The sequence below is a fragment of the Peromyscus eremicus genome, chromosome 7, assembly GCF_949786415.1.
Source record: "Peromyscus eremicus chromosome 7, PerEre_H2_v1, whole genome shotgun sequence".
NCBI lineage: Eukaryota > Metazoa > Chordata > Mammalia > Rodentia > Cricetidae > Peromyscus > Peromyscus eremicus.
Genome location: NC_081422.1, coordinates 46,252,908 through 46,261,858, shown reverse-complemented (window position 1 = coordinate 46,261,858; position 8,951 = coordinate 46,252,908).

Below are 8,951 nucleotides of genomic sequence, written 5' to 3'. Positions count from 1 at the left end.
CTCCCCAGGTCAGGCGATCAGGCAGAGCTTTTTGTTTGCATACTGTGTGTGGCAAAGAAGGAGAGAAATACACACTCATTTCTGGGGGAATATATCATAGCTGTACTACAGCAGCAAAATGCATATTCTTTTAAGTCTTTGGGTGGAAAGACATATTAGGTACAATTTACATTGAATCCAAGGACAAGGTGAGAAACAGTTTTGTAGAAAAGACATAGAAAGGACATATCAAGTGAAGATGTATCCAATATATCACAGGCTCTTGCCATAGGCACACTGTTGCACTGTAGGGGGGACATTAAGACGAGACAAGATAAAATTACAGCTGACATTGCATTTTTATGTTATCTTGACAAGAGCATCAGCAGGACTTAGCTTAACCAAACATTGGCACTCTTCCCAAATGCTAATGAAATACAAGTAGAGAAATTGGAGAATTCTGGATTTAAGTATTTCATTGGCTGACGTTTCACACATGTAGCTTGTTCTTTACTGGAGCACATATAGACACAGAATTGTTTCCCTGTGTGATCACATTCCATGAACTGTCAGAGTTAACTTGTGACTCTTTAAGCCTGTAGATCAGTGTTTAGGAATGGAGAGATGAGAGAAGGGGAAAGGGAAAATGATATAGAAGGAAAGAAAAGAGAGAGGGGGAAAGAAAGAATTAAAGGGGGAAAGAAGAAAGGAAAGGAAGGCATAGGAATTAATCACAGGCAAGTCTGGTCTATCAAATTGTCAAGTCGTACATGAACTGCCCTAAAATTGCAAGGCAGTAAAGACCTGGCCTTCAATCACATTTATTAAGGAATAACAAATAGTGGAAAGTAAACATTCCCGAATGCACTAAACCCTCTTCTGCAATACATTGTGCAAACTGATTGTAATACCCTTGTATGACTATTGAAGATAAACAGCCTATGACTATATAAATGAAGGACTCAGCATAATTAAATTCAAAAACAGAATTTCAATTAAGTACTCATTAATGAAAGCAATGCACACTTTGGTCACATGACACAGAGAAATCAAGCTGGAGCTGAGCTGGGAGCTTCTTCTCTATTGGCTAGCCTTCAGAGTGCCAGAAGGTGCTATGTAGACTTCTTGAGAAAAAAAAGTAATCAACAGCTTTATCTAGCTATGAATTCTGTAAACTACAACAACGACCCACCAGGCAAGATATGCCTTCTAGTGAAATAGTGGCATGACTATTGTGGGGTAACAAACCCCCAATATTATGATTTGAGATCTGCTGGGCAGGAAGGAACTCATGGTTCTGTAAACCTGGTCAAAAGCCTATGGCTGGGGAAGTCATAGACCCTTAGGGGGATCTATTTTTGCTTTACTGAATGGTCACATTGTCAAACTGCCTTCCAAACATTCTTGTTCATAACCGTAGATTAGTGCTGCTCAGCCTTTATCAGAGAAACTTCTTACTTCAGCAGGCAGTGGTCAATTCAGAAACCTGTAACTGACCAAAGTGCTAAGAAGAAGTGATTTTTCTGAGTGATGGGCCAGGAAATATCTCGGAAAAGGAGGTGGAAAGAATGGGGATCTAGAATACGGGGCGATACACAGTAGAGTGATGTCTTCTGCATATAACATTGTCATTGCACTCATGAACTCGCCACAGCTGTGCTCATCTGCCCACGACCCACACAAGATTGGACATACCAACACTTCATCATGTATGGGGGGAAGTGTCCATGAAAAGCCACCCCTTCCTGGTGGAGCACTGACAGTTAATCATTGTTGGGTGAGGGGTGTCATTTTCCTCAGTGGTGTAGCAACTGGCAAGTTGCTCTTGTCCCAGGAAATGACCTCCTGCCCATGCACAGGCACGAAACTTTAACTAAACCCAGTGAGTCACATAAGAAAAGAAGACGTGAGAGTTGGGGGAGGTTGTGGGGAAGGACACCAAATGGAGAGGGAGAGAGACGAGAAGGGAATGGGGTATGTGTGGAGATGACTAAAATTCATTATGTGAACATATGAAGCTGTCTAACAACCACAGAAGTTTCCCACATGGCCGGTGGACTACATAACAGAAGAGGCCATCTTGGCCACATTGTATTATTTTATATAGATTATTTTCATATAGACTGATATGGTTTGAATGCCTCTGATAGTTGTCTGCCACTTATATTCTTTTCTGTAACATAAAGATACTCTGTCTTCAGAGAAATACCTTAGGTACATATCTAATAAAATTGTGGTCTGGTTTGTTAAAGCTTTTCTTATTTACGTGTCTATCTGGCATACCATACAGTCATGTTCTAGCTCATTTTTATTTTTTAAAAATGTTATAAAGACAGATTATCTCTTAGAGCATTCCTGATAAAAGACCTCAGGTTTGGAAGTGGGGAAAACGAGAGGAAACCTTATTATTACATTCCCCTTCCAGCTGTGGCCCAGTGACGCTAACCCTTAGTGATCCTTAATGTGTAGAAAAGAAGTCTCTTCACAAGGATGGCTGAGGAGCTGACACTGATCCCTCAACTCAGGTGTTTTCCACGAACTATATTGAAGTATATAATGTAGCTCAATCTTATTTAGCCCTTCCACATTTCTCTCTTATCTCCTCTTCCCCAGGTTTGTAGCCTCTCAGCTTGGAGTCCTAAGATTTCTAGTGGTTCTCACACTCATTCTCATCATGTTCTGAACATCTGGGAAGCTATTTGCAATAGTGCCATCATTTTGTAAATCTCCCAAAGTCCTAACTGTGTGGGCTCATAGCTCCCTCTTAATCCTCACGTTGAAGTAGAATGGTACATGGCTGCTTCTTTTGAAGGAGCTCTCCAATGTCCCCTCTCTTCCCATGTGCCCCACTCTTATGCCCCTCATCATCCTAGGCCAGCTTATATCATTATTTAATGATTTATTTATTCTTTGACAATTTCACACATGTATATACACATGTATATAATGTATTTTGATTATATTTAGCCTTACCCCATTTCTTTCTCTTATCTTCCTCCCCAGGCTTTTAACCTCTATGGTATGGAGTCCTAAAGTTTCTGGCTGGTTCTCATACTCATTCTTTGCATGTTATAACTACACAAGAAGCTACTTGAAATAGCCTTATATCCCCAGGAATAATCAGGAGGTGCTAGATTTGTGTGCAGCAGGTTAAGCAGAAAGTGCTCCCAGGAGCAAATCAGCAGAATGAAGGAAGTAGATAGAATTCTAGACCTGTGATATAGCTGCAACAGAGGCCTCCAGACTCAATCAGAAATTCTGAAGTGTTGATCTTCAATGATGTCCACTGTTGAGACCATAGAACTGGACCCACTTAGACTGAAACTGTATGGGACTTTCCTGGGGCCTGCAGAAAGGGGACTAACCTTATGTACCTTATCTCCCTTCAGCAGACCATAAGCGTCGCAGAGACACATTCGTGCTTCTTTTCAGGAAACACTTGTGGCTATTGGAGCAAGTTTATATTGGTCATGAAGAAGGTTCTAGAATTCACTTCTTAGAAATCTCAGATCCTGTTGCTTCATGTAAGATATTTATAGCATCTGGGAACATCTATATGATTTTGGTTAGCCTCATTCTTTTTGGAAAAGTACAAGAGGAAGGTATGAAGTACGCTGTGTAGTCTTTATAGCTGGTATGAAAGTGTTGTGAGACAAAAATTTTCTTGGGGAGATTCACCACTACATACATCTACTGACTCCAGATGACAGAGCAAAGTATGGCTACTACCAATGTTCAACTTGGTGAACCAATGAGTTATATTGAAGTCACTTACATGTGCAGAAATGACTCACAGACAGCTGCATCACCAAAGCCCACCCAGACCGGAAACCCAGAGCATATTGCACAGTGTATGGGCTTCTCAACAGGTCAGAGAGTGCTTCTTCCAAGTGCTTCAGTTGGTCTAAACCTCTTCCAAGCAGCTCAGCTGGTTTCTGCCTCTTTCAGGCAACTGGTCTGTTCTTGGAGTCTTCGCTGCAGCTTGGCTTGTCTGAAAGTAACAAGTAGCTTGGCTTATCTGAAAGTGACAAGCAGCTTAGCTTGTTTGTTCTTGGGAAGAAGGAGCCTAGAGAATTTAGTCAGTTTTAGGGACTTCCTGAAGCTATTTTGAGTTGTTTACCTTCCTACTTAAGGAGGTTCCCAGCAGGATGGAATGTTTTAATCTTGGAGGAAACTACTACACACCAGAAGGTCCTTACCTATTCTAGATCACCTTCACCCTCTCTCTTGTAATTCTTTAGGTCTAAATGGTTTAACTGGTGTGATAAATAAATCATTTCCTTGTTCCTGAGGGCTTTATATCTTGGTCATCATGTCTTTGTGGGACTGTGGCTGATGATCCTGTCTATTTACTAGTGTAATTTGGCAGAGGAGTACTAAAAAATGTCCCAGAAGGTTATTCAAGACTGTTAACAGAATTTATACTGCTCTGGAGAACACTTTATCCTTGAAGGTGTCATCTCTGTAAAGCCCCGGAGGGTGGTGTTGTCTGAGACACTGAGGCAGAAAGGTAACCCCTATCTCTTACATGAGTCAATTCCAGTCAAAATGAATTGTTGTCATTTCCGGTATAAAGATAATACACTGCAATATGCTTGCTAGGTAGCTGGCTGGTTTCTGTAAGAGGCAGTGATGCATCAGCATTAGTTTCATTATTGGCAGGTAGGATATTTGGCTGCAGCAATACTTGTCAGTAGGTGGGCCCATGATGTCTCTGCATTATAAAGCAACTGTGCTGATATTTGTTTGTCAAAGATAGGAGTTAGCTGACAGTAAATGACCAGGCCACTCTGCCTATTCAATTGTTAAATGACTTTCCTGTGAAAGAATGTTCCCTGGTGGCCATTAACATGTGATAAAGATCTTCATATTTTTTATACTCTAATATAACTTCTGTCTCAGGGTTTATATTGCTGTGAAGAGACACCATGACCACAGCAACTCTTATAAAGGAAAACATTTAATTGAGGTGGCTTACATTTAATTCAGAGGTTTAGTCCCTTATCATGATGGGACATGATGGCATGCAGGCAGACATGGTGCCGGAGAAGGAGCTGAGAGTTCTACATCTTGATCCACAGACAGCAGAAGGAGACTGTGTGCCACACTGGGCATAGATTGAGCATGTAAGACCTCAAAGCCACCCCCATAGTCACATCCTTCTTCCAACAAGGCCATACCTACACCAACAAGGCCACACCTCCTAATAGTGCCACTCTCTATGGGCCAAGCATTCAAACACATGAGTCTTTGGGGTCATTCCTATTCAAACCACCAAAACTACCCACATATTACTTCTCTAGACTGTGTATAGTTTTCTTATCTATCTCCTAGATCTCTGTTCAACTAGTCAAATCCATTATCACTGCCCAAGAGTTTATATTCCAACCTTGGTTCAATTATTTTTTGACACAAGGTAGACAACCAGTGAACTTCCCAAAGATTCCCATACCAACTTATTTATATTCTCTGGACCTTCTTGGACTCAATTAAAAATGTATTGCTTTCATCTTGAGATGGATTGTGTGAGGAGAACCCAATTTCGTGGCATGGTAGAATTGACAGAATGGCAAGGAAGTTCAGGTCACTGGAGGGTCACTATTAGGGTAAGTTGAAAAGTAGATAGGAGGTAGACAGGTAGAGATGGGTACATAGCTAGCTTTGGCAAACAATAGAGAGTCCCTGTCTCAAGAAGGTGGAAGGTGAAGACTCATATCCAAGGTTGTTATCTGACTCATACAGGTGTGTGGAGGCATTCATGTACCTGTACTTATACACATGAAAGTGCAATTTCATATAAAAAAGCATGCATACCTCCATACACATATTATACACACACATATCACACAAACAACAAATAAAATAAAAAGTACTAAAAGTTCTCAAGGGCTTGACAATAGTTTCTTCAGATTTCTTTGAAGTACACTCCAACCTTGAATTATCCACTTTTCCATAGTTCTTGCCTATTTGATAATTTAGCAGACCTTTTCATTTGTACCTAGCTATTTATCATGAGCCAGTTCAGCACATGAACATCACCGAAATGTACCAACACTGGCCTTTGACATCTTTGTGTTAATAAGAAGATTATAGAGTCAATTATGTAGTTTTTATATAATTCATCTTGCCTGTTAGTAATGATGGGAAATAGAATACTGGAAAAGCATACAATGACTTAGTGGAGTTTTGTAAAGGCAAATCAGTCTGTTTGAGATACCATTTCTTCTACAGAATAGCTGGATTGGCTTTACTCGACCAAGATGTTATTTTTAGAAAACAAAATTAGCCTAACAGCTGTGGCCTGCTCTGCCAGGGCATCCCCTTTCCCAGTGTGCTTATTATCTCAAGATCCCATATGCTTTCATGGGTAGTGCCTCCTTTCAAAGCATAATCTCCTGGTGTCAAGGGGCTTAGCTTTAATACCTTGAGGGATATGAAAGGAAAAGGAGATATTATTAAGGAAAAAGATTGGAATCAAGGGGAAATTAGGCAAAGAGGAATATGAGATAGATGTGAGTGTTGATTATAGTCAAGGTTTATGATATGTACGTATATATACATGCAAAAGTCCTATAAAGTAGAAGAAATGTTTGTATGAAAATTTCACCCCAAATCCATTTTTGTATAATTAATACATAGTAATAAAATGGGGGGTGAACACTAACTCAAGCTGAACAAATAACCCTAAATATTCATGTACTATTATCATCTTTTCATTTTTTTCCAAAGGGATAATTTATCACAGGAAGAACATATTAACAGACTCAGAATAGTTTCTCAAGGGAGATGCTTGACACACCTGCTTTCTTCTTAGCCACACTCTCAAACACTTGGTACATGTAGCTGTAATCCCACCATGCAGCTAATTCTATAAGATCCCATCCAATGTGAGGAATGCATGCATCAAAGTGTTTAAAGAGAAAGCACACTGTTTCTAGAAATACTCTTCAAGAATACATAAGGTCTTTCATTGACCAAATCACATTGATTGTTAAGTTTATATTTCAAACATCACTAAATTTGAAGACATAAAGGCACAGACAGTTCCTCACTTCGGAGTTCATAAACTAGTGAGAGACGAACATATGCAAGCAATTGAAATTCATGTGATAAAAGAAATCACAGAATCCAACACGCTCCAGTGTCCTAGGGATTAAAATGAGTTTGTTTAGGTCATTAAGCCTTTCTGGAAGTAGCTCTTTTGCTTGGCCAAGTGTGGGGAGATGGGAGAAGCACAGAGAAAGAGAAGAGTACACACAGATAATGGTCAGCACTACTCATGGAACATACTACAGGCCATATACATCACCTCAACCAATCTTTATATCAAGTCCACAAAGTGTATATTAACACCATAATTTACTGAAGGCCATATATCTTTAGAACCTGTTCTGAAAGCTACTCAGCTAGGAAACATAGGGAATCTGTATTGGAAACCAAGACAACTCGTAATCCTAAACTCTTACGCTTGTAGCTACACTATATTTTTTAAAGCACATTGTGTTAAGGTTACATACAGACCATGAAAATCCTCAATATTGACAAATTTAACTTTCATTTCAGCCTGCATTTGATCCTCACTCTGGAAAGCAGGATTTATATTAATTATTTTTAAATGTATTTTGTTAATAAATGTCTGTCTATCTATGTAATGAGTATGATAGATGACTTTGGCAGAGTAAGAAAATATGAAATTTCAGCAAAATGAGGTATTTATCTTGCCTTAGAAATTTTAAATATTTTCTCAATTTTTTGATTATGGTAAATTACACAGAGCATAACTTAATTTATTCATTAACCATTTTTAATTGTACAGCTCAGAAGTGTGTACATTCATAGAGCCATATAACCATGGTACCATTTTACTCTGCAACTCATTGAATAATAAATCCTAGGTTCTGTACAAGCCACCCGGTATAGCTTTTGTTAAGGGAGGGACTCAGAGTATGGCTCATCTTAGTTTCCAATTTGTAGCAATTTTCCTGGCTAGACTACAGGGATTACTGGCTTGAGTCATTACACTCAACCACTTGGAATCATTTTGAATAAAATGTTATTTCAATAAACAAACATTCAAATGGGATAGTCTAAAGATGATGTAATCAAACAATACAAAAGCATCAAAATTCTAATGAATATTCTAGCTATTATATTTGAATTTGTGGAGTGGATCCTAACTTTTTCCTTTCTGTATTTTCTTTTCAAGAGTCAAGTCAGATACAAATTTTGTTGTTGTTGTTGTGGGAGTGGTGGAGGTGGTGGTGTGTGTTGGCCATCTATACACTGCTAAATAGAGCTGAAAAAATGCCCCAGAGGACTGCTCCCTCACTGTGCTGAGGTCCTTTGACAACAGACTCACACAAGTATGAGTTCCCCAGGAAAGCCAATACCCACAAGCTATGATTTAGAAGCATGCCTCAAGGATTGGTAGCCTCCCTACGGTCATCACCAGCTCTAATCAAAGAAGACTCATCAGCTTGCTTGAAGGCAGGTGAATGTTTCATCCTGTTCGTGTCTCTGGAGTCATCTTGCTCAGAGGCAGACTTATTAAATCAAAATGAATTAAACACAGACTAGAACCATAACCATTGCAGCACTGTAAAAGCGTGGTTAACTCTCTCCCACTTATCTTGACATTGCTTCTTTAAAGTAACAGATCTCAGAATGCAGTTGTTTATTAGCTCTTTGGGAACATGGAGAGAGAGGAAAAAAATGACATTTCACTCCCTACTAAGTCTTCAGTGCAGATGACTATCAAGAAGAAAGCAAATGTGATAAATTAAAAAAAAAAACAAGGAGCAAGTAGAGCGAGAGGAGATACTTGAGTCTTTTTCTTCATTGTTTCCATCCATATCCTAGCAGATAAGATGAAGAAGCTAGGGTAAGGGCTGAGCTCCATAGCCAGCTCTTGGAGACCTCGCCAAGCAAGTTCTTAAAGCTGCCCCTTTTGAATCTGCTTGTATAACTGGTTA